At 39.1% G+C, this 23,462-nt stretch overlaps 1 long non-coding RNA gene across 8 annotated transcripts in view; it reads left to right on the top strand.

The window, feature by feature from the left end:
- Positions 1-23,462, top strand: part of LOC110989101 (uncharacterized) — a 52,600-nt gene that overhangs the window by 930 nt on the left and 28,208 nt on the right. The window contains exons 1-8 of one of the 8 annotated variants that reach the window (XR_015424875.1): positions 5,494-5,754; positions 5,994-6,086; positions 7,812-7,943; positions 8,283-8,404; positions 8,958-9,069; positions 9,948-10,069; positions 10,725-10,826; positions 12,754-13,565. This is a non-coding gene — a long non-coding RNA (uncharacterized LOC110989101). The other 7 variants (XR_015424876.1, XR_015424874.1, XR_015424872.1 and 4 more) reach the window with 7 other exon arrangements.

The raw sequence follows: 23,462 nt of genomic DNA on the forward strand, positions 1-23,462 counted from the left end.
TAAGGATGCTTTACTAGAATTTATTAACTTCACATGATTTTGTAAATGTTCATGTGGGATTTTTCTGAGATTTCTTTGAAGTTCACCAAATAAAGAAACATCGACCCCAATGAATTAGAGCCCAATTTCCGGACGCCGACAGTTTTGGATTTCAAACAAAATTTCATGACACCTAAGTCGTTTAAAAAGGTTGAAAATCATGTAACGAGTTTTAACTTTTTCAAGAAAGAAGTTTGTCAAAATGTCAGTTTGACGTCACAGTACACCATGTTAGTGTTTTCTAAGTAGGTTTCAGAATTTTTTTACCTAAATATCGCTTTTTCTTCCTGACGGCTGTTATAAACATTTTAAGGAAAATGAGTGTTGTCTGTATCGATTGGTGTTAAAACTTCAACGGGAATTCTCACGGTGGGGATGACATCACTGAGTCTTGGTTGGTGGCTGTTCCTTTTTCACATTTGGAACTCAAGGGGCAAAAACAGTGTTGTCTATGAGGAAAATCTGAATTAGTGACCAAACTCTTCACCTTTACATCAGATATGCCTGAAATTTCACTGTCTATACACTATGAATATCTCCCACACTCTACCGAAAAGGTTTCAGTTATTTTTTATCACGTTGCAGCAAAGAATGCGGAAAACAAATCTCTGTACAAAGTGAAAGGAGGTTTGCCCCTCTGCCCAGGTGTGAATGTGATAAATGCAACAACTTCCGACTGCCAGAATGAAATTGAGGAAAATGTTCTTGCATTCCCGTCTGGAAATTGGGCACCGAATTTGAACAGTGCTCTGTAAGTAATGACAGGAACGTGGTTGCACACTTGAACGAAGTGCCAAAAGGTTTAAAGTGCACATCATGTTTAGTTAAGACTTCTTTAACCAGTTAAGTGTCTGGTTTTCTTCCCCAATTTCAAAAGCTGCTGGTGGCGGAGGTTTTTTTGCGAATTATTTCTGGTGCCCATAAAATAGGCCTGTATGTAAGCAGACGTTTTGCATAGTGTATGGTGGTTCACTTACCGGTAAATGTTTACTCCACTGTGCTTGTTTTTTTCTGCTCGTTTCAATAAAAACCTGGAATTCAAAAGTACAGAGTACAAATTATTTTGTTTTCTGTTGTATTTTGCCTCCATTTGATCTTGATGTACAGAAAAAGCAGCAAAAAGCACCTTTTCAAATCCCCATCAAAACATCATGGCCGCTACCATTCTTTGGATCTTTAATAGGGGGCAACTTTCACATTGTGATACAATAACACACTTAAGAGAAGCAGAATATCCCCGAAGTTATTACTTTGAAAAAAAGAAAGAAAAATGTTAACCCTTGGAGAAACCTCAAGGGTTAATGAGTCGGGCATGGCTACGGCATTTTACACATTTGAATAGGAAAACATAGTGCCTGTGTGCATGCCTTGTGCATCTTGAAGGTGCTTATTTCTTTCCTTCCTTTACCAAATCTGGACAAACTTTTCCTCTTTAACACAAACGTTTTATTTTCTGGGCTCATTTTGTTGTAGATATAACTCCTTCGGAGGGGGATCCTGGGTGGAAATGGGGGGCACTGTCAATCTGGCCTCACGAAATACCGGTAGGACACGTTGAGGGGCACCGTAGCTAATAACAGGGACAAAAGGCCAAATATTTACATAGGAAAGGCACTGAGGCCAAGGTGTACATGTAAAATTTTCTGCAAAATAAGTTATGAAACTGGAAAAAAAATAGTGTTTTATGTGCTTGATAATGAGCTATCATATTTAAATATTTACAATCCATGACAAAACATCGTATTTTACAGGATGGAACTGGCATATTTTCTGAGAAAGAATTTCTTAATTTAAGAATTCCAGTGAATTTAACCATACATTTAACAAAGAGAACAGGCTTTGTTTCAATTTGACAAATCTTTTTTGACTGCACAGCATGAGCTTACCAACAACATCCCATTGTGGCGTATAGTTGACCAACCCATCACGTCACAGAATAATCAGTTAGACACATGTAGTTGAGTTTGCCTAGTTGCAGCTGTGGAGTTCCGTTTCGGACATAGCCTAAGCCCGTGCATGCATGTGCCAGCCGAGTTGTTGCACAATATGCCCGTATATGCTTGGCACCTGCAGCGAATAATCACCCACGAACGTTGGGCTGCAGAATGAAATACACGTACGTACATGTATTGTAAGTCGAAGCCAGTTGCAGTACAGGCAAGCATCATGGGGTCAGCTTTTAAGCCTGACGCCTCACAGGTCCACCGCCTCATAAGTCAAAAAAGTCCGTTAAAAAGTCCATAAGTCTGACAATTCTTTATTACTTTATATCAGTCTACAGATGCAATGCCCCATTAGTCAAATGCTTTGTAAGTCCGAAAATTCAGACTTATGAGGCATCGGACTTACGAGGCGTTGGACTTACCATACGCACCCAGCCTCGTCACGCTGTACGGTGCTGCGGCGCATTGCGCCGGGGTCGACCAGCTTGGCTGGCTAGGCAATATGTACACCCATGTGGCATGAAGACGATCGTAGACCGCAACACACAATACTTTCACAAGAACGCGAAGTAAGAAACTTATGAGAAACAAGGGACACCACTGCCACGAAGAATGAGACACATGGCCAGTTATGGCCGTGGACAAAGTGGAACTTTTTAGGGCACCATTCCCCTTTGTAAGGGCACCGACCGCCATGGCCACAGCAGGTGTAGTGAAATTCGAGTTCTGGCATTACATGTATGTCATGTCCCTATACTTACACACATCAATCATCCAGTAATCTCTTACCTGAATGAGATGTATGTTCATTACACAGCTTCCAGGAGCTTGGGCCAAGCATTCAAGTGTGCCAATGCACTGAAGAAGTAAACGTACTGGTTGAGCTTACAAAATAAGTAGGACGCTACGGGGGAGAACTGCAAACTAAAATTGATGAAGAATTCAAGGGAAAAATTGCAGGGAACTTACTGGAACTTACTTAGTAAGTACTGTACCCATCAGACACCGATTCTAGATTTTGAAACAAAACATGTCAAAACACCAACCCACCCTAGAGCAGTAACTTAAAAACTAAAAACCTAATGACAACACTTAAAAAGACCAAAGACTAAAAGCTAAACAACACAGTGTGTAAAATGAACCTCAGAATACACTCAGCCTTCAATCACTAACTCTAGCAGACAGGACTCAAGCAGAAGACCAGTCCAATTATGAGGTACAATACTTGAACGCTGACTTGTCTCTATGTGTATCTGCTGAGCTGCTAGCGCAACGCTGAGTGTGGCCAGACTACATGTATGTAGGAGCTGTTTTCAGTTTAGGAGTAGGGTAAAGGATACGGAGGTACCTACAGTCCACTAGACTGGCCAAATTATAGTTGTGTCCTCTAAAGTGCCGCTCAAACCTTTCCTTGACTTTTGTCCTCAAGGAACATTGCTAAAATCTCTTTGCTGAAAACTTTAAATTCGTTCTGTTAAAATTAAATAATGTAATTATACCCTTTAAATTCAAAACACATGCTACTGATCACCTCTGTGAACAATTTCGGTGTAATGAAATTTGATAGCCTGAAATTAATGAAAACATCCAGAAATTGGCACAATTTCAGCTAAGTGTTCCCTAAGTCCTAACGTTGGCCGTGCACCGGAACAAATTTCTCAAAAATCCCACGTCCACTGGCATGGCGTGCCAGGGGTACAGTACAGGCCAGGGATGGCGCTATTCAAGTGAAACATGTTAAGCTTTAATAGTTTGATGGTTAGAACATGCTCGTTCAGATTAGAGCCTGAAAAATACTGAGCGTTAGAACTAAATATGTCTCGTTATTTAACACACAAAAAATGAAGTTACCTTTGGATTGCTTGCTCCTGCGCCACCCACACGTACGTAGGCATCATCACGCCGATGCCAGCGCTCAGCTATGTCAGTTACAGCGCCCCCAATATTAAGATTGGACTAAACGCACGACGCTCCAGCTCAATATTTTATGGACCCTGGGAAGATACATGTGCGCCATAATCGGGACAAATCGGGACAAGTAGCTTCCAATTTGGGGCATGTTGCGCACAAAAGTAGATTACTGCTTTAAGAATAATTACCTTATGAATTCAGGATTGTGTAAACTAGTTTGATCTGTTTTATTGCGCGGCTTTTACAGACAGACTACCATAAAGCCAAATCGTAATAATTAGGCCTGTAACGTTTATCTACGTACGTATAAGACCGCCGCAGTGGACTGTTCTTTAGGTTTTTGAAAGTGATGGGTCAATTTCTGACAGGATATGTCTCTGTTGGGTCGTGTAATTCCTCAGTTTGTATAAATATATATAGTAGCAAAAGTTTTCAAAAGCCAGGCTTTTTCTGGGTTGGATTTTTAAAGAAATAACTCAACAAAAAGTATTACAAATTATAACATCTTTGCTCGTTATTTATCCTATCTAGGTGTTCCGGAAGCGCACCATTAGGGGTCAACTTTCAGGCTCTGTTATAGGTAGACTTGTCTCTTTTTACCCAACGGTTTCAGAAAGTGGTTTTGTTGTACTACTTATTTACCCGGTGTTATTATGCTCTTTAAGTTGCCCACCAATCCACCGATTCACCTGTTATTCCGCGTAGGGCAAAAGTATGCTTAATAATTTCGGTAAAGAACTGACTAAAAATATAGCACAGCAAACCTTTATTCAAAAGAAAACCGCTTCTGGTCATTGTCTGGAATGTCGACTTAATCCGACCTCCCCCCCCCCACAAATCCCTGGAAAGGCTAACCCGTTCCTTCGGAGCGCCGGGCGGCATTATTTCCGCCCTACATTGTATGTACATGTATTTTGTAATGGGGGGGGGTGCATTTACTGTCCGACAGTGAGCGTGACCCAACTTGCAAAAACGCACAGTTGCATTCGATGTCCCTCTCTACGAGAACGTAAGGAGCCCCCAGGGGACAGGCACAATGAGGATTTTTTAAATTCTGTTCCCTCGAATTATTATTTTGTTCCCTCGACATAATCTCGTATAATAATAAGTACCACTCTATGTTGCCCATCTTTTGCTCATATGCATGCAGTCCGTGTCAAGAAAATTCCAGTATCGGTTTAGCTTCAGAGGGCATTATATTGCAACCTAAAAAAAGGCATATTTAGCTAGAATCCCCAGAATTTCGGACGTAACTTTGGGGAATTTTGGGTAGATAACGTCTCGTATGGCATCTCTTCTACGACTACTGTATTTTGACGTCATAGTGTGTGTTGCGGTCATGATGTAAACTACGGCTGCATCCGAATCTCTTGTCTAGAGCTAGGTCTAGGTCTTCGCTCCATTGGAAATGCGTGGAGACGCATAGACAATAGACCGAGCCGTAGCTCTAGAAGCCCAAGCCTCAGACGGTTGCGTTCGTCCAGGCTTTTGAGGTACAAAATATATGGTTTTTTAGATTGATGCAAATTAACTTGCATACAGGTTTGGGAGATTTTTTTTCTCTTTCCAGTAGTGGTCATTCTTTTGATTTACATTACGAAAAAAATAATACTTACATTATGTTCAGATCTTCGTCGTGCTTGTGCACACTGACAGGGCCTATTTCAAGCGCGCCAATCACCAGCGCTGTTTAATCCCTGCTTGGTACCCTGCTCAATATGAGCAGAAGCTGATCGATGACCAGTTTTCCACTGTGGCGCTGGCGCGAGAATTAGCATGACAATGCCTACGCACGAGAACGCATGTGTGGCCGAGTTGGCGGGTTTGTTTAAATGTGACTTCACAGGAGTTGAGTTTAAAGGTGAGTAATATCATTGACTTACCGTCCAACAATTGAAAATAAATGGGGAAATGACGGCAGAGATGATAATGAGATTTCCGTATGACAAACCCCACTAGTGTGGGCTTGGCTTTGTTGATTTTACACTGCTTTTGCTGCGGTAAAGTGCTCACTGTATGTAAACATGCCGGCCCCACAGTGATTGTTAGGCATGCACGCTGGGATTTTAACAGGGTTCCTTTGGTTTTCTTAACTTGTAGCAGTAATGGAGAGACGAGGAACACTCCTGTGAGACTGTTTTCTGGATTGTTGCACATCCGAGATATATTCTGACACTTTATTGTACTCAGCAGGTATGAAAACAGCTCACGTCATACAGATACTGAAGGCTTAGCCTACTTTTGATAACAGCCCAACAGTAAATGGTAATATATTTAAAAAAAAATAGGCCAAGGGAGTAATAGGGGCCTATGTACAGTTGTTTTGTAAATCTGAAACATGACTTTTGTCCAACCAATTTTTCAACCAATGAAAATCTCCAGCCTGTATGTGGGGCTGAAGTTAGTAATTTTATAGTCGATGAGTAGTCTAAACAAACTGGAGAGTGGAGGATAGCATGATTTGGTAGGGTAAATGAAGAGAAAATATTACTTTACACCCCACGAGAATTTGTCAGGAAGCCAAAGTCTTTGAAACTAACTAGACCCATCCACTTAGGTTCAGATTTATATAAATACATGATACAATCTGTAATTTCTTCATACATGTATTTCAGTGAACCTGGTAAAAATTGGGTAGAAAGTAGGCCTAATACTTTGAGTCTGTGTTGCATGGAGCCATGCATGGAGATTGCATGATGAAAATCTTAACATTGGAGGTTGTGCCAATCATTTCTGAATACAACTTGATTATTTTCAAAGATTCTTCTGTGCCAAAATGATTTTGGTTGAGGTATTACCTTAAAATCTTTCTGTACTGAAAGTACAATGGGGAGAAGTCTACTTTCTAAAATAACTGTCCTCTTTGTTTTGTTCATCTGTCTATGTGCTGTCGGTATGTTTGTCAGTCTATCTTTTATTCATCTGTCTGTTATTCCGTTGTCTCCCTTCTTTCTCTCAGTCATTCTCATTCAGATACGAAGGTTTTTGTGGCAGCACATACCATGTACGTTTCCTTCCTCAACTTAGTTTTACTTATTATTCAGGGTCGTAGACTGGAATGCCAGTTAGCGTTTGTGATGGAAGCAACACATTTGCTGGATTGTTTTGTGAGTGAATGATCTTATGTAGTCAAATGTGCAGTAGTCTTTTTCAAGCAGTTAAAATTTGTTTATTCCTGTCTTTTTGCAAAACAAATCATGATAATCTTGCAATAGGGGTTTTCACATGGTTATTAGCTTGCAAAAGTTTTTAAAGCCAGATTCAAGAACTTGAAAATCAGGTTCACCATGATTTTATTCTGTCACAACAATACACTGCTTAACCGAAAAGCCAATTGATGTTGGAATAGCGTAGAATTTAGTTTATTTATGTCAGGGAATGATACTCACCTCTGAAGGCACTGTTGTATGAAATCGCTCAATATATCTTTTAAATAACTTTTGCACTTTTGGCTTTATCATTTGTGTCATTACAAACATCCTTTGCAAGTACATGTGTAAGGTATATCAGAAAAGCCCCGACAAGAAATATTTTGGGCAGTTTATGTTGTACTCTATGTTTGCAACACACGGTGCGACGTCTCCACGTGAGACTACGGCATGCACAAGTATCAAACACTGGCTACAGCTCTCCACCGCTGCGTCTTTTCATCAAAATTTGAAGCCATCTCGTGGGAGGCAGGACCGGATTGTGGCTACTTCTGTCATGTGCCACCCCATACAATGCCATGTATTACCTAAACTGATACACCTGCAGTGCTGGGTGCACATACGTGAATTACAAATTCTCAATCAGCTCTTTCCATCTTTCCGATCCTTCAAAGCCCTCTGAGAATCGGCAAATAGGCTCCTCCACTCATACTTTCTTGCCATTTTTTCATTTTGCATGTTTAATGACTGTTATGTGTATTCATTTCAGCTAGAGCACAAGCCGCTGATGAATCGTTACTTACAGGATGACCAGCTTCTTGGCCAATGGCCATCTTGATGATGACCAATGTTGTAGAGGTGATTGTACTGTGATCTCTTGCTGTAGCCTTCTAGGTAAAAAGTGAGTGATTCTTTGTTATTGGTCATCCGAAGGGCATGATTCACTGATTGAGTCTCCTGTGAACTCATTCCCTCATGTCCTATAGACCTAGTACATTAGACCTACCCCACCTCACTGTATTGTGTGTAAACAAAGTGAGACGTCATTATGTCTACTTTGTATTTAGGGGTCATCCTGGCTGGATAAATTTATTTTGCCCAAATACTGGGTGACATATATATAGGGAGCCATGACATGGCTCCAATGGTCCCCCAAATCCTCTGATTTCAATATGATTTCACATGCACCCTTGGAGGCTACGGTTAATACTGTTTATAATTTGGGAATTTTTCTGCACAGACTGTGATCTCCTGTATTGGCCTTTAGTTGGACCGAGAGAGAACACTATTTTCTTGGCATCAGATGCTCCTTTGGTACTAACTGTGCATCATTGGTTCATGAACGACTAGGACATGCAAGAGGTGCAGCCCCATCGCTACCAACAAAATGAATACTCCCAACCAACATGGCACTTTTCAACCAATTAAGTTGTACTTCTACTCATGGCAATATGAAGAGATTGTTTGGCTGAAAAATTAGGTGGGATTGTTTAAATATAGCCCCAGATCAACACTTTTTGTTTTGCGGTCTTGCATCTGTAGATGGTTGAAAACAGATCTTAAGAACTGGAACAAGTAGGGAGATGTAATTTGTGAAATCACTGCTGGCAAGCTTGAGGAAAAGGACTTTTTGGGAAGTGTATTTAAGGTGTTTTGAAGAATAAAATGTACTTACACTGTCGCTAATCAAGTAACAATTAAAAAGAAATGGAAAAATAACAACTTAAAAGATGAGATTTTTATAAAAGAAACTCCAGTGATGTGGGCTTGTATATTATTTGGCCCTGATCTTTGTCGATTTGACGCTCCTTTCAATGATGTTTCAATTGATTGTAAAGTGCAATCGACATTTTGAAATGGTGGCCTCCATAAGTGTGTAGTAATACAGACTGGAATTTAAACATGGTTTCTTTAGTTTCCCTAGTTTCAGTAGTTTGACGGAGAGATGAGCAAGCTAGTCCCTGGAGGCTGTTCTCTGGAGTGTAACAAATCAGAGATATATTATCACTGGTGACACTACTCAACAGGTATGGAAACAGTCTACATCATATTCTGATACTAGTCCATGTTAATGGTAATGGTGAGATGCCCGGTGGTTTTCTCCGTATAGATCTTGACCTTGGGTTTTGTCTTTTAAGTTTTTCCATCAATGAGAATCTCAAGCATTTAGGGTTGGGTTGAATTTAACTTCAAAAAACTGGATGGAATTATTTGGTGTGGTCGTTCAATTTGTGCCAAAGTGAACAGAAACAAGACAGAAGCTGCATCTACTGGCTACTTGTAGTGAATGAGGAGTGTACTGGAATGAAATGTCCTCATTCCTTGATCCAAATTACATACAAGGATGGATGTACACATTCCATAGGAGTCGTATAAAAAAATCTGGACTTGTTTTGTTTTATCAGCCAACTTTTTACTCACTGAAGCTATCTTTCTGCGTCAAATACATTAAAGTTGAAATGAATCGGTTTGTTACAATATGGCATACTCGCCAACATTGGCTTCAGTTGGTACAATCGCTCTTTGCACGCTGCCGCTCCAGGCATGCAGAATCTTGATCTTGATCTTTACAAAATTGGTTCAGTGATTTCCATGTATGTTGTTTGGTCATTCTGCGCATGCTGTGTCGGATCTTATACCGTACAATTGGACAATGTTTTAGAAGCTGATTGTGACATGATTGTACAATCTGCCAGATTGAGGCTCTCCATGCAGAATAAATAACGTGTGTGTCCAGAGTTTCTTTTATGATATCCTTAACACAGGCTGGCTTCTATCATACACACCAAGGATTCAACATCCACTGCCCCCCGAGAATCAGTTAATCCAAGCTAATGCACTCATGTTGTATTGTCATTTCTTCCTTATGCATGTTTTTAATGACTGTTGTGTGTGTCCATCTCAGCCAGAGCACCAGCCGCTGAGTGAGGCGCTGTTCATGGTACATCCAAATTCTTGATGGGGTTCCTGTGCTCGTTGCTCAGGTGATCGGACTTTGATCTCTTGCTGCTGCCTGCTGGGTAAAAGGTGCGTGGGTCTAATGTTGGTTATTCCAAAGGTATAATTCACTGATTGAGTCCCCTGGGGACTCGTATAGATTTCTTACATAGACCCAAAACATAATGATGTGAAGCTGTTATTTTCTACTTGGACAATTATTGCTTCCCACCTCAGTGCCTTAGGAAACTAAGCATGACGTCATTATGTTACAGGTCTCTTCACTTTTCCAAAAGTTGACAGGGACGGAGGTCCTTCTCTGTGGATTAATTTAATTTTCACCTAAACCTGGGTGACATACCTGTGTATGGGGAGCCATCATTTAATGCCATTGATGAATTTAGGATGGCAGGTAAAACGTGAAATATCAGAGAGTGTTTGACCCAACCCCCTATGGAGTATGCAAAATCCTATTGAATCAGACGATTTTGGACTGTCTAAATTTTCTTCTTTCTGGGGCTGTTGAAAGAGCCCAAGAAAGTAGAGGGGGTGTCAGTTTAAAATGGCTGCTTCGAAGCTTTAGAATTATGACTTTTCAGGAGTTGTGTTTGCTGATCAACTGACAATTGAGAGTTGAAACAAAGGTCAATACGAAAATGAGAGTTAAAGACTATAAAGACATCGTAGTGGTGTCTACTGTTATTCGGCCCTGATCTTAGTTGACTTGACTCTGTGGTTTTATTAGCTGTAGCATTGATGAAGAGACAAGACCAGGCCCCTTGGAGACAGTTTTCTGGATTTTGACACATCACTGGCAACTGGCATTACTGACAACACAACTCACTCGGTAAGCACTTTAGATGATGTTCTGATTTGAGCCTAATGAAAGGCATGTTCCAGATTTTGAAACAATATCTGTACATATCTTTGTATACATGTACAATGTTTCTGTAAAATCTGGAGCATGGCTTATCAGGCTCCACTCTTGATGACGACGAGAGCATGCTGGATGAAACGTCGAGTACACACTCTACAGTTCTTATCAGAACCATACCTCTTCCAAGGGAGATCTATCCACATGATGTAACCACAAGCCCTGTTTTTAGTCTCTACCATGTAAAGCGTCAAGTCTGATCATGAAGTTATGCTCTATATAAGGACAAATCCTAATTAAGCATTTGTCTGTGACTGTAGGGTTGGTGAAAATCAACTGATCTTGTTGTCATTTTGTTGTACATATCCACTGAAGAACGTTTCATTCTGACATTCCCAAACGTAAGAGAACTAGACCCAAATGAAAGTGAAAGCTTGGGTCAGCCATTGTGTTTGCCAGTAATCTTCTCCCTCTTGTACTTGTTAGTCAATCTATTTCAGTAGTACGTTTGGTCTTTTTATACGAGGATAGTCTTCAAATAGTCGAAATTTGCTGACCTTGTTTATTGGCATGGGTATCATCTCTTCAGTCATCGGAGAATGCTTCATTTCCATATTTCCAAATGTGAGAAAATTATCCGCAAAATGAAGGCCATGCTTTAAAATGAATTTTTCTTAATGGTTCTTTTGAATCATGTAAATTTACTCACTTGAAAAAGTGTCCAGTTTTAATTAAGTCCACTGTGCCCTCCTTTTGAAGAGATCTTATTGGCTTGGTAATTTATTATTATCCGTGTGATGCCTTTAATCATGTCATCCCAATTAAACATTTGTCTGTTATTTTTTACGCCTGTACTATCACAATTACGGCCAAGATTTAGACTCTAGCAGTGTACCTATCTGTTCTACTCGTTAGTTTTCTGCTGAAAGTTGAACAGTGATGTGCTCCATGCTGTGACATGCTCAACCTCTCTCATCGTTTTCTTTATCATAGTCTGTCCTGGAATAGCACGAGCGAATTCCGGGTGTCATTTCTGTTGTATAAGTGCATTGAGCCTTTTTAAGGGCAATAAAAGTAACACCAGCACTTTCAAATTGTTGTCTGGATGAATTGCCTTCAGCCCAGTGAAGAAAAAACAAAACGATTTTGATTTCCTCAACATAACATAAGTGGTAATTTGTAAATGTTGCAGTGACCATTTGATTTGTGGTGGCAGCAAAAGGTTTTGTTGAAAGGTTCCTATTTTGCATGGTTTTCTGTACCATCCGGTGTACCTGAAGGAAATGTCTCTAGCCCAATCCATTCCAATTTATGTACAACGGCCTTCCCCATCACGTCGTGTCAGCTAGCACTTTCTCTAGTAACAATGCTCTTGTGTATTGCCAATATAATATCAGTCTGATGACCTTCGACAAGATATTTCGTGGCTTCCATAGATGTTGTCATGTTAATAAAAATACATCTCAATACATTACTAAGGAAACCAAAGTTTTGCATACAGGATGGTTAGAGAAAATAGTGGATCTTAATTATACCTTAGTTAACATGCAGTTTTACAGCTGATAATGAGTACAAATATCTTCTTGTAATAATTTCAACGAAAAGATTTCTTGGGTAAATCATGTTAAGTCACTACCAAATCAGACATACTCGGTATGTCTTGCTCTCATCTTACAGGTTTGTAGTGTTGACTATTCTGGAATACAAGCAGCCTATCTGGTATCCTCACAACAGAAACCTTATATTGACAAATTAGAACAGAATTGAACGTTGAGCAACTGGGATGATTCTCTAGCAAAAAAGATTTAAAACGCATTTCACTGATTAGTTGCATATGTACGTTGAATTTGTCTTAACGTGAATCTAAAATCATCCATCTTTTTCTTACATTTGTTGTTAGAGATCTTCCTGGAGCTTTTGACAGTGAAACAGTCTCAGTTAATAGGAGACAGACCTCAGGGCTCTGATGCAAAAACATTTTGCCAATTGGATGCTCTTTGGATGAAATGCGCGTACCTGAACGTTTGAGAACTGAAGTGGGCGAAATGAACCTTCAACACCGGACTAACTTATTAAGTACCCACTTGAATCTGAAGTGAAAACCATTACAGAGCACTGATTGAATTGGCAGTCGAGTACCTTTGTAATAAGGTTGAGACTGGCGATTTGTGGGAGGGGCACTGTGTTGCTTGTAAGGAAGCGCAAAATGCAGGGATTTCAAGACCTATGTGGGCCAGATGTGTCGATGGTTTTCCATTTGTCGGTATTCAACCATATTTTGTTATTCCATGGTGTCTTTCTTGTTTTCGGTTTTGTACAATAAATTTCTTTCATTGTTTTCGGGGTACTTGTCATAAATTGATTTGTTTTTGTAATTAATTTCATTTTCTTTATTGTAATGTATTTGTATGTCAGATTTATGTTATTTTCGCCTACTGAATGAACTTTTTCTGTTCGATTTATTTTCCATTTCTTGAATCATATTTTCCTTGTGCAATTACTTTATTGTGTATATGTGTGCACGTTTATGTAGAGCCTGGAGCTTCAGAAATGAAGGTTTACGGATGACAGTTACTGGATTAACTGTTCCCTCTCCGGGCATTTGTAATGTTTGTGTTTTGATTTCAGTGTATATGTGTTTTGTTTAATTTTCTGTTCTTTATCCTGGAAAACGCCGAATAAATAAAAGTGTTTCCCTCATTTTACACACGTTAGTTGGTCTCTTTTCGTCGAAGAGTTGTTATCTCGGAGGTTGAGTAGGTTTACAAATGGTCCGAATGGGCGAACTTGGCGTGACTGGACACGGATACACATTTTACTACCCACTGGAGAACATTTTATTTCTACAGTTGGAAATATTGAACAAATACATGTAGGCTTCATATTTTGTTTGGTTTTGCATGCTACACACGTCACATACTCTGCCTCTGCCGCCACGTTGTCTCTATATCCGATATCAAATTGTCGAGAGATGAACTGATCCTGGAGTCTTGGAAAGCTTATATGCAAAAAAAGAACTTTCATTCCCATATGGCAACAGAAGAGAAGATATTTATGATTGGGGTCAGAGTTTCCTTAAGACACTCGGCAGTCGGTCTGTCTCTGCCGCTCCGTTTTTTCTCTATAACTGAGTAAATAGTCTCAAAACGGTCAAAATGGGCTGATCTTGATATCGACGGAGAGGGTAAATGTTTATCTTATCATTGATGTAATCCTTCTGTCTATATTTAAGCTGAAGCTAGGGAAATACCCGCAAAAGAAGGTCAGAGTTGGCCCACTGCTGCGTGTGGTGTTGCAATTCTTCCTTTGTTCACACCTTACTGTGCCTCTTAAGCGCTCATTGTGATCCCGATATTATCCTAGCATAAAAAGTTCGAAAATTGTTAAATTGTGGTAAGCATGATGGTAATCAATGGGCACATGCTCCTCTATCCATTAAAGTTTCATATTCATAATAAGGCAAGACTTCCTGTCAAGTGCTAGCGCTTTCTGTTTTCGTGCGATTTGTCCTTTGTCCACACTTTATCGGTCCTCTTCCCAGCAGCATAAACGTTCAGATATTTGTCCAAATGTGGCATTCATGGCAGCTTCTGAAATGGTACATATTCCTCTATCCATTGGTCTAAGTTTCAAATCCATATTTGTTATTGTTAGGGAAGTATCCACGGAAGAAGGCAAGAGTTGTCTCGCTGCTTCTTCTTTTTGTGCAATTCTTCCTTTGTGCAAACTGTACCGGTCCTCTTGCCCAGTATAGATTGCACCCTGTATCCGGGCATTACAGGTCTAAAAGTGATTCAAATCTAGCAATCTGAGCGACATCTGAAAGGGCATACTTTCCTTTATCGAATAATACAAGTTTTATATCCGTATTTTTACTTACCGGGGAAATATACTTGTACGAAAAAGAAGGCAAGAGATCTCTTGTCAGTTTTGTGATCTTTCTCCACGCTTTTCTCACCTTTCTTCCGGCAATCCTACCACTATTCGAAAGAGCACATGTTCTTACGATTAACATAAGTTTCATATCCATCCTTGGTGTGTTTAGGGAAATATGGGAGAAAGAAGACGAGTTCTTCTTGGCCTGTTGCTGTTTTTGTGAATTCTTGCATTCGTCCTCACATTGCCGTTCCTCATCCCGCGCAAATACCGCTCCATATGTTCGAGCAAAGAGCGCCTAAAAATTGTCTAAATCTGGCAATCCAAGTACCGTGTAAAAGAGCACGTTTCATGTCCATGTTAGGAAAATGTTGGCGAAAAAGGCAACATAACTTTTGTTCAGTTCTCTTTTTCTCATTTTAACAGCCCCCTTTCCAGGCAAAGATGGCTCAAGATATTTGAGCACAAAAGTCTGAAAATTCTCCAAATCTAGCAATTCTAGTACTGCCTGACAGAGAATAAGTTCCACTTTCAATTGAAGAAATTGTCATTATCCTGCTGTTCCAGATAGGGAAATATTAGCAAAGGTAGGCAAGAGTTCTTGTCCCACTACTTTTAAGGTTTGAAAATTGTCCAAATATAGCGTTCTTGACAGCTACTGCAAGGGCACGTGTTCTCCATTTGTTGACGTATTTAAAGTTTCAGGAAAATGAAAAGGAGTTAGGAAAATGTTCTCGTTCCACTGCTTGTTTCTTTTGGTTCAATTTGTTCCATTGTGCTATTATTTAGGACTTTTAATTTTAGGTCATTTAATTATTTAGGTATTTATTCATTTTGCTGCTCCACCCTTTAATTCTCAACTTCGTACATATTCCACTCATCTTATTTGCTGCATTGAAATCCTTCTCAATTAATTGCACATAATAGTCCAAGACTCAAATAGCGCAGGTATTTACAAATTTAGCTATTTATTTCGACAGATACTGAGTCTTTTGTTTCCTCTGCCTTAACGTTAGAAATTCGTATATATTTAAGCTTGTTTCATTCCCTTCTTTCCGATGTTTTTCCGTCTAAATCCCAACATAACTAAAGCTCCAAGAATCTAAATTTTTAAAGAAATCCATACCTCAATATTCCAAGACTCAAACTGTGCAGACATTTAGAAATCTGGCTATTTAGTTAGACTTTTATTGAGTCGCCCTATCCTTAACTTTTAAATTCGTACCGCAGTTTCTTTATTCTGATGTTTTCCCGTCTGAATTCCAACATATAACTAAAGCTCGAAAACTCAAAATAATTCAAGAAATCAATTCCTTAATAGCCCAAGACTGAAATCGTGCAGGTATTTAGAAATTTGGCTATTTACTAGTCTTTTCGAAGCCCTACCCTTAACTTTTGCAATGTGTACATGTTATTTTGAGCCTACCACATTCGGTGCATTACGATGACTTCCCCAATGAATTCCAACATAACTGAAGCTCCAAAATTCTAATTTTTTTCAAAACAGCAATTCCGCAAATGTCCAAGACTAAAATCGTGCAGGATTTAGAAATTTGGCGATTTAGTTGTACAGATATTGAGTTTTTTGTAGCCCTACCCCTCACTTTAAAAAGAAAATCGTACATATTTTATATGTACGATTTCATATCTCAATTGCTGCCAACCGATGTTTTTCCTAAGAATTCCAACATAACTGCAGCTCCCAAAATACCTAAATATCTAAAACTTAATTCGTACAAGGATTTTGAAATATGGTGATTTAGTTAGACAGATATGGAGTCTTTTTATAGCCCTACCCTTAACTTTAAAAAATCGTACATATTTCTCCCTTTCCCATTTGCTGCAATACGACGTATTCCTCTATGAATTCCAACATAACTGAAGCTCCACAAATTTTAAGTTTTCAAGAAATCAATTCCTCAATAGTCTAAGCCCCAATATTGGAGGTATTTGGAAATTTCGCGATTTAGTTTTACAGATATGGAGTCCCTTTTTAGCCCTAGCTTGAAAAACAAAGTTGTACATATTTCTCCCTGGCCCATTTGCTGCATTCCGATGTATTCCCCTAAGAATTCCAACATAACTGAAGCTCAACAAATCTAAATTTTTCCAAGAAATCAATTCGTCAATAGTCCAATACTCAAATTGTGCAGGTATGTAGAAATTTGACGATTGTGTTAGACAGATACAGAGTCTTTGAAGCCCTATCCTTAACTTAAACATTATGGGGTCCGAAATTTACAAGGATGAGAATGAAGATACCTGCAAGACTCCATAGATTACCATCAATATGGGGGATCCATAGATAAACTTAATTATGGGGACTCCAATTATCAGCAAGGGAGTATTAGATACATACATTGCTCCGTGGATTACTGTCATTTTGGGGTCCCAAATTTATCAGAATGTTAATGAAGATACCTGCATCATTCCACAGATTACCGTCATTATAGGGACTTTAGTTCATAAACAAGGTAATATAGATACATTCATTACTCCTTAGATTACCATCCATATGGAGACTCCATAGATTACCCTCACTACAGGTACTCCAGTGTATTAGAATGTTAGTGCAAATAAATACATCACTCCCTCACTCCCTAGATTGCTGTCATTCTAGGGTCTCCTGTTCTTTGGCAAGGGAATGTAGATACCCTGTACATGGATTGTTCCATAGATGACCCTTATAACGGGGTCCCAAATTTGGAACGATGAGAATGAAGATACCTGCATCACTCCATAGATTACCGTCACTATGGGGTCCCAAATTTATAAGGATGAAATAGAAAAAAAGACCACCACTCCACAGACTACCGTCATTATTGAGACTCCATAGATTCCCGTAATTATGGGGACTCCAGTGTATAAGCATGGTAATGTAAATACATACAGTACATCACTCCATAGATTACCTTCATTATGGGGACTCCATAGATTACCGTCATTATGGGGACTCCATATATTATCTTCATTCTAGTTTCCCAAATTTGTAAGGTTGAGAATGAATACGAGTGCATCAGTCCATAGATTACTATTAATGTTTGGACTCCATAGATTACCGTCATTATGGGGACTCCATACATTACCGTCATTGTGGGGTCCCAAATTTATCAGGATGAGAATGAAGAAAAAAGCATGACTCCGTGGATTACCGTCATTTTAGCTACTCCAGTGTATAAGCAGGGGAATATAGATACATACATTCCAGAATAGATTAGCGTCATTATGGGGTCCCAAATTGATAAGGATGAGAATTAATATTCCTCCATCACTCAATAGGCTACCGTCATTATGGGGACTCCATAGATTCCCGTCATTAAGTTTCATATCCATATTTTCAGTAGTTTGGGAAATATCTGCAAAAGGAAGTGCGAGTTCTTGTCTGACTGCTTTATATTTTTGCGTAACTCTGACTTTGCGGTATACCGGTCGTGTACTCGAACAGAGAATGTTTATTCGAGCATAAACGGTCTAAAAATTATCTCAATCTTGCAATCTAGGTGTCATCTGAAAGGGCACATGTTTTGCTTTCTATTTATGTATATATTTGCAGTAGTTAGGGAAATATCTGAAAAAGGAAGTGCGAGTTCTTGTATGACTGGTTTGTATTGTTGCGTAATTCTGACTTTGAAATACACCGGATGCAGTTCTCGCATAGAGAATGCTTTATATACTCGAGCATAAAAGGTCTAAAGATTATCTAAATCTTGCAATCTTTGTGTCAGCTGAAAGGAAACATGTTCCTCTATCCATTCATATAAGTTTCATATCCATGTTTCCAGTAGTTAGGGAAATATCTGCAAAAGGAAGTGCGAGTTCTTGTCCAACTGTCTCGTATTTTGTGCGGATTTCTAGGTCCATATCCCGCACAGAGAATGCTTCGTATATTCGAGCATAAGAGATGTAAAAATTATCTGAATCTTGCAATCTTGGTGTCATCTGAAATGTTACATGTTCCCCTATCTCTTCATATAAGTTCATCCTAGTTTGGCAGAATTCTGGCTTTGTCTGCGCTATACTTGTCCTCATCCCGCGGAGAGAATGCTTCATATATTCGAGCATAAAAGGTCTTAAAATTATCTAAATACGGCGAGTTTTGTGTCACCTGCAAGGGCACATGTTCCTCTATCCATTCATATAAGTTTCATATCCATACTTGCACTAGTTAAGGAAATATATGCAAAAGAAAGTGCCAGTTCTTGTCCGACTGTCCTGTATTTTTTACGGAATTCTGGCTTCATCTCCGCTACACCGGTCCCGTTCCCGCACAGAGATTGCTTCGTATATACGAGCATAAAAGGTCTAAGAAATATCTAAATCTTGCAATCTTGGTGTCATCCAAAGGGTCACATGTTCCTCTATCTATTCATATAAGTTTTATATCCATACTTGCACTAGTTAAAGAACTATATGCAAAAGGAAGTGGCAGTTCTTGTCAATTTGTCTCGTATTTTTTGCGGAATTCTAGCTGCATCTCCGCTATACCGGTCCTGTTCCTGCATAGAGATTGCTTCATATATTCGAGCATAAAAGTCTTAAAATTATCTAAAGATAGCAGTTTTATGTCACCTGAAAGGGCACATGTTCCTCTATCCATTCATATAAGTTTCATATCCTTACTTGCACTATTTAGGAAAATATCTGCAAAAGGAAGTGCAAGTTGTTGTCCAACTGCCTCCTATTTTTACGCAATTCTGGCTTCGTCTGCGCTATACCGGTCCTGTCCCCGCACAGTGTAGGATTCATATAATTGAACATGAAAGATCAGAGAATTATCTAAATCTTGCAATTTTTGTGTCATCCAAAAGGCCACATGTTCCTATATCTATTCATATAAGTTTTATAACCATACTTGCACCAGTTAAAGAAATATATGCAAAAGGAAGGGGCAGTTCGTGTCAATCTGTCTCGTATTTTTTGCAGAATTCTAGCTTCATCTCCGATATACCGGTCCTGTTCGCGCACAGAGATTTCTTCATATATTAGAGCATAAAACTTCTAAGAAATATCTAAATCTTGCAATCTTGGTGTTATCCAAACGGCCACATGTTCCTCTATCTATTCATATAAGTTTCATATCCTTACTTGCACTAGTTAGGGAAATATCTGCAAAAGGAAGTGCGAGTTGTTGTCCAACTGCCTCCTATTTTTACGGAATTCTGGCTTCGTCTGCGCTATACCGGTCCTGTCCCCGCACAGTGTAGGATTCATATAATCGAACATGAAAGATCTGAAAATTATCTAAATCTTGCAATTTTGGTGTCATCCAAAACGTCATATGTTCTTCTATCTATTCATATAAGTTTCATATCCATACTTGCAGTAGATAGGGAAATATCTGCCAAAGGAAGTGCGAGTTTTGTCTGACTGCTTGATTTTTTTGCGTAATTCTGACTTTGCGGTATACCGGGTCGTGTACTTGCACAGAGAATGCTTCATATATTTCAGCATAAAAGGTCTTAAAATTATCTAAACATGGCAATTAATGTTTCCCCTGAAAGGGCACATGTTCTTCTATCCATTCATATAAGTTTCATATCCATACTTGCAGTAGTTAGGGAAATATCTGCAAAAGGAAGTGCTAGTTGTTGTCCAACTGCCTCCTATTTTTACGCAATTCTGGCTTCGTCTGCGCTATACCGGTCCTGTCCCTGCACAGTGTAGGATTCATATAATCGATCATGAAAGATCTGAAAATTATCTAAATCTTGCAATCTTTTTGTCATCGAAATGGCCACATGTTCCTCTATCCTGTGATATAAGTTTCATATCCTTACTTGCACTAGGTAGGGAAATATCTGCAAAATTAAGTGCGAGTTTTTGTCTGACTGCTTGATTTTTTGCGTAATTCTGACTTTGCGGTACACCGGGTCGTGTACTTGCACAGAAAATGCTTCATATATATTTGAGCATAAAAGGTCTTACAATTATCTACACCTGGCAATTGCTGTGTCACATGAAAAAGAACATGTTCCTCTATCCATTCATTTAAGTTTCATATCGATACTTGCACTATTTAGGGAAATATCTGCAAAAGGAAGTGCGAGTTTTTGTCTGACTGCTTGATTTTTTTGCATAATTCTGACTTTACGGTATACCGGGTCGTGTACTTGCACAGAGAATGCTTCATATATTGAGCATAAAAGGTCTTAAAATTATCTAAACATGGAAATTTCTGTCTCACCTAAAAGAACAAATGTTCCTCTATCCATTCATAGAAGTTTCATATCCATGTTTGCACTAGTTTGGGAAATATTTTCAAAAGGAAGTGCGAGTTGTTGTCCAATTGCCTCCTATTTTTTTGGAATTCGAGCTTCGTCTGCGCTATAACGGTCCTGTCCCCTCACAGTGTAGGAATCATTTAATCGATCATGAAAGATCTGAGAATTATCTAAATCTTGCAATGTTTGTGTCATCCAAACGGCCACATGTTCCTCTATCTATTCATATAAGTTTCATATCCATACTTGCAGTAGATAGGGAAATATCAGTAAAAGGAAGTGCAAGTTTTTGTCTGACTGCTTGATTTTTTTGCGTAATTCTGACTTTGCGGTACACCGGGTCGTGTACTTGCACAGAAAATGTTTCATATATATTTGAGCATAAAAGGTCTTACAATTATCTACAAATGACAATTTCTGTGTCACATGAAAGGGAACATGTTCTTCTATCCATTCATATAAGTTTCATATCCTTACTTGCACTAGTTAGGGAAATATCTGCAAAAGGAAGTGCGAGTTTTTTTCTGACTGCTTGATTTTTTTGCATAATTCTGACGTTACGGTATACCGGGTCGTGTACTTGCACAGAGAATGCTTCATATATTGAGCATAAAAGGTCTTAAAATTATCTAAACATGGAAATTTCTGTCTCACCTAAAAGAACAAATGTTCCTCTATCCATTCATAGAAGTTTCATATCCATGTTTGCACTAGTTTGGGAAATATCTGCAAAAGGAAGTGTGAGTTGTTGTCCAATTGCCTCCTATTTTTATGGAATTCCAGCTTCGTCTGCGCTATAACGGTCCTGTCCCCTCACAGTGTAGGACTCATTTAATCGAACATGAAAGATCGGAGAATTATCTAAATCTTGCAATCTTGGTGTCATCCAAACGGCCACATGTTCTTCTATCTTTTGATATAAGTTTCATGTCCATACTTGCAGTAGATAGGGAAATATCTGCAACAGGAAGTGCAAGTTCTTCTCTGACTGCTTGATTTTTTTGCGTAATTCTGACTTTGCGGTATACCGGGTCGTGTACTTGCACAGAGAATGCTTCCTATATATTTGAGCATAAAAGGTCTTAAAATTATCTAAACATGACAATTTCCGTGTCACCTGAAAGGGCACATGTTCCTCTATCTTTTGATTTAAGTTTCATATCCTTACTTGCACTAGTTAGGGAAATATCTGCAAAAGGAAGTGCGAGTTGTTGTCCAACTGCCTCCTATTTTTACGCAATTCTGGCTTCGTCTGCGCTATACCGGTCCTGTCCCTGCAGAGTGTAGGATTCATATAATCGAACATGAAAGATCTGAGAATTATCTAAATCTTGCAATCTTGGTGTCATCCAAACGGCCACATGTTCCTCTATCCATTCATATAAGTTTCATATCCTTACTTGCACTAGTTAGGGAAATATCTGCAAAAGGAAGTGCTAGTTGTTGTCCAACTGCCTCCTATTTTTACGCAATTCTGGCTTCGTCTGCGCTATACCGGTCCTGTTCCCGCACAGTGTAGGATTCATATAATCGAACATGAAAGATCTGAGAATTATCTAAATCTTGCAATTTTTGTGTCATCCAAACGGCCACATGTTCCTCTATCCATTCATATAAGTTTCATATCCATAGTTGCAGTAGATAGGGAAATATCAGCAAAAGGAAGTGCAAGTTCTTGTCTGACTGCTTGATTTTTTTGCGTAATTCTGACTTTGCGGTATACCGGGTCGTGTACTTGCACAGAGAATGCTTCATATATATTTGAGCATAAAAGGTCTTACAATTATCTAAACATGGCAATTAATGTGTCCCCTGAAAGGGCACATGTTCTTCTATCCATTCATATAAGTTTCATATCCATACTTGCACTAGTTAGGGAAATATCTGCAAAAGGAAGTGCGAGTTGTTGTCCAACTGCCTCCTATTTTTACGCAATTCTGGCTTCGTCTAGGCTATACCGGTCCTGTCCCTGCAGAGTGTAGGATTCATATAATCGAACATGAAAGATCTGAGAATTATCTAAATCTTGCAATCTTGGTGTCATCCAAACGGCCACATGTTCCTCTATCTATTCATATAAGTTTCATATCCATACTTGCAGTAGATAGGGAAATATCTGCAAAAGGAAGTGCTAGTTGTTGTCCAACTGCCTCCTATTTTTACGGAATTCTGGCTTCGTCTGCGCTATACCGGTCCTGTCCCTGCACAGTGTAGGATTCATATAATCGAACATGAAAGATCTGAGAATTATCTAAATCTTGCAATTTTTGTGTCATCCAAACGGCCACATGTTCCTCTATCTATTCATATAAGTTTCATATCCATACTTGCAGTAGATAGGGAAATATCTGCCAAAGGAAGTGCGAGTTCTTGTCTGACTGCTTGATTTTTTTGCGTAATTCTGACTTTGCGGTATACCGGGTCGTGTACTTGCACAGAGAATGCTTCCTATATATTTGAGCATAAAAGGTCTTACAATTATCTAAACATGGCAATTTCTGTGTCACCTGAA

Source organism: Acanthaster planci, linkage group LG03, assembly GCF_054643075.1.
Source record: "Acanthaster planci isolate LZ-2023a linkage group LG03, COTS_SCS, whole genome shotgun sequence".
NCBI classification, from domain to species: domain Eukaryota; kingdom Metazoa; phylum Echinodermata; class Asteroidea; order Valvatida; family Acanthasteridae; genus Acanthaster; species Acanthaster planci.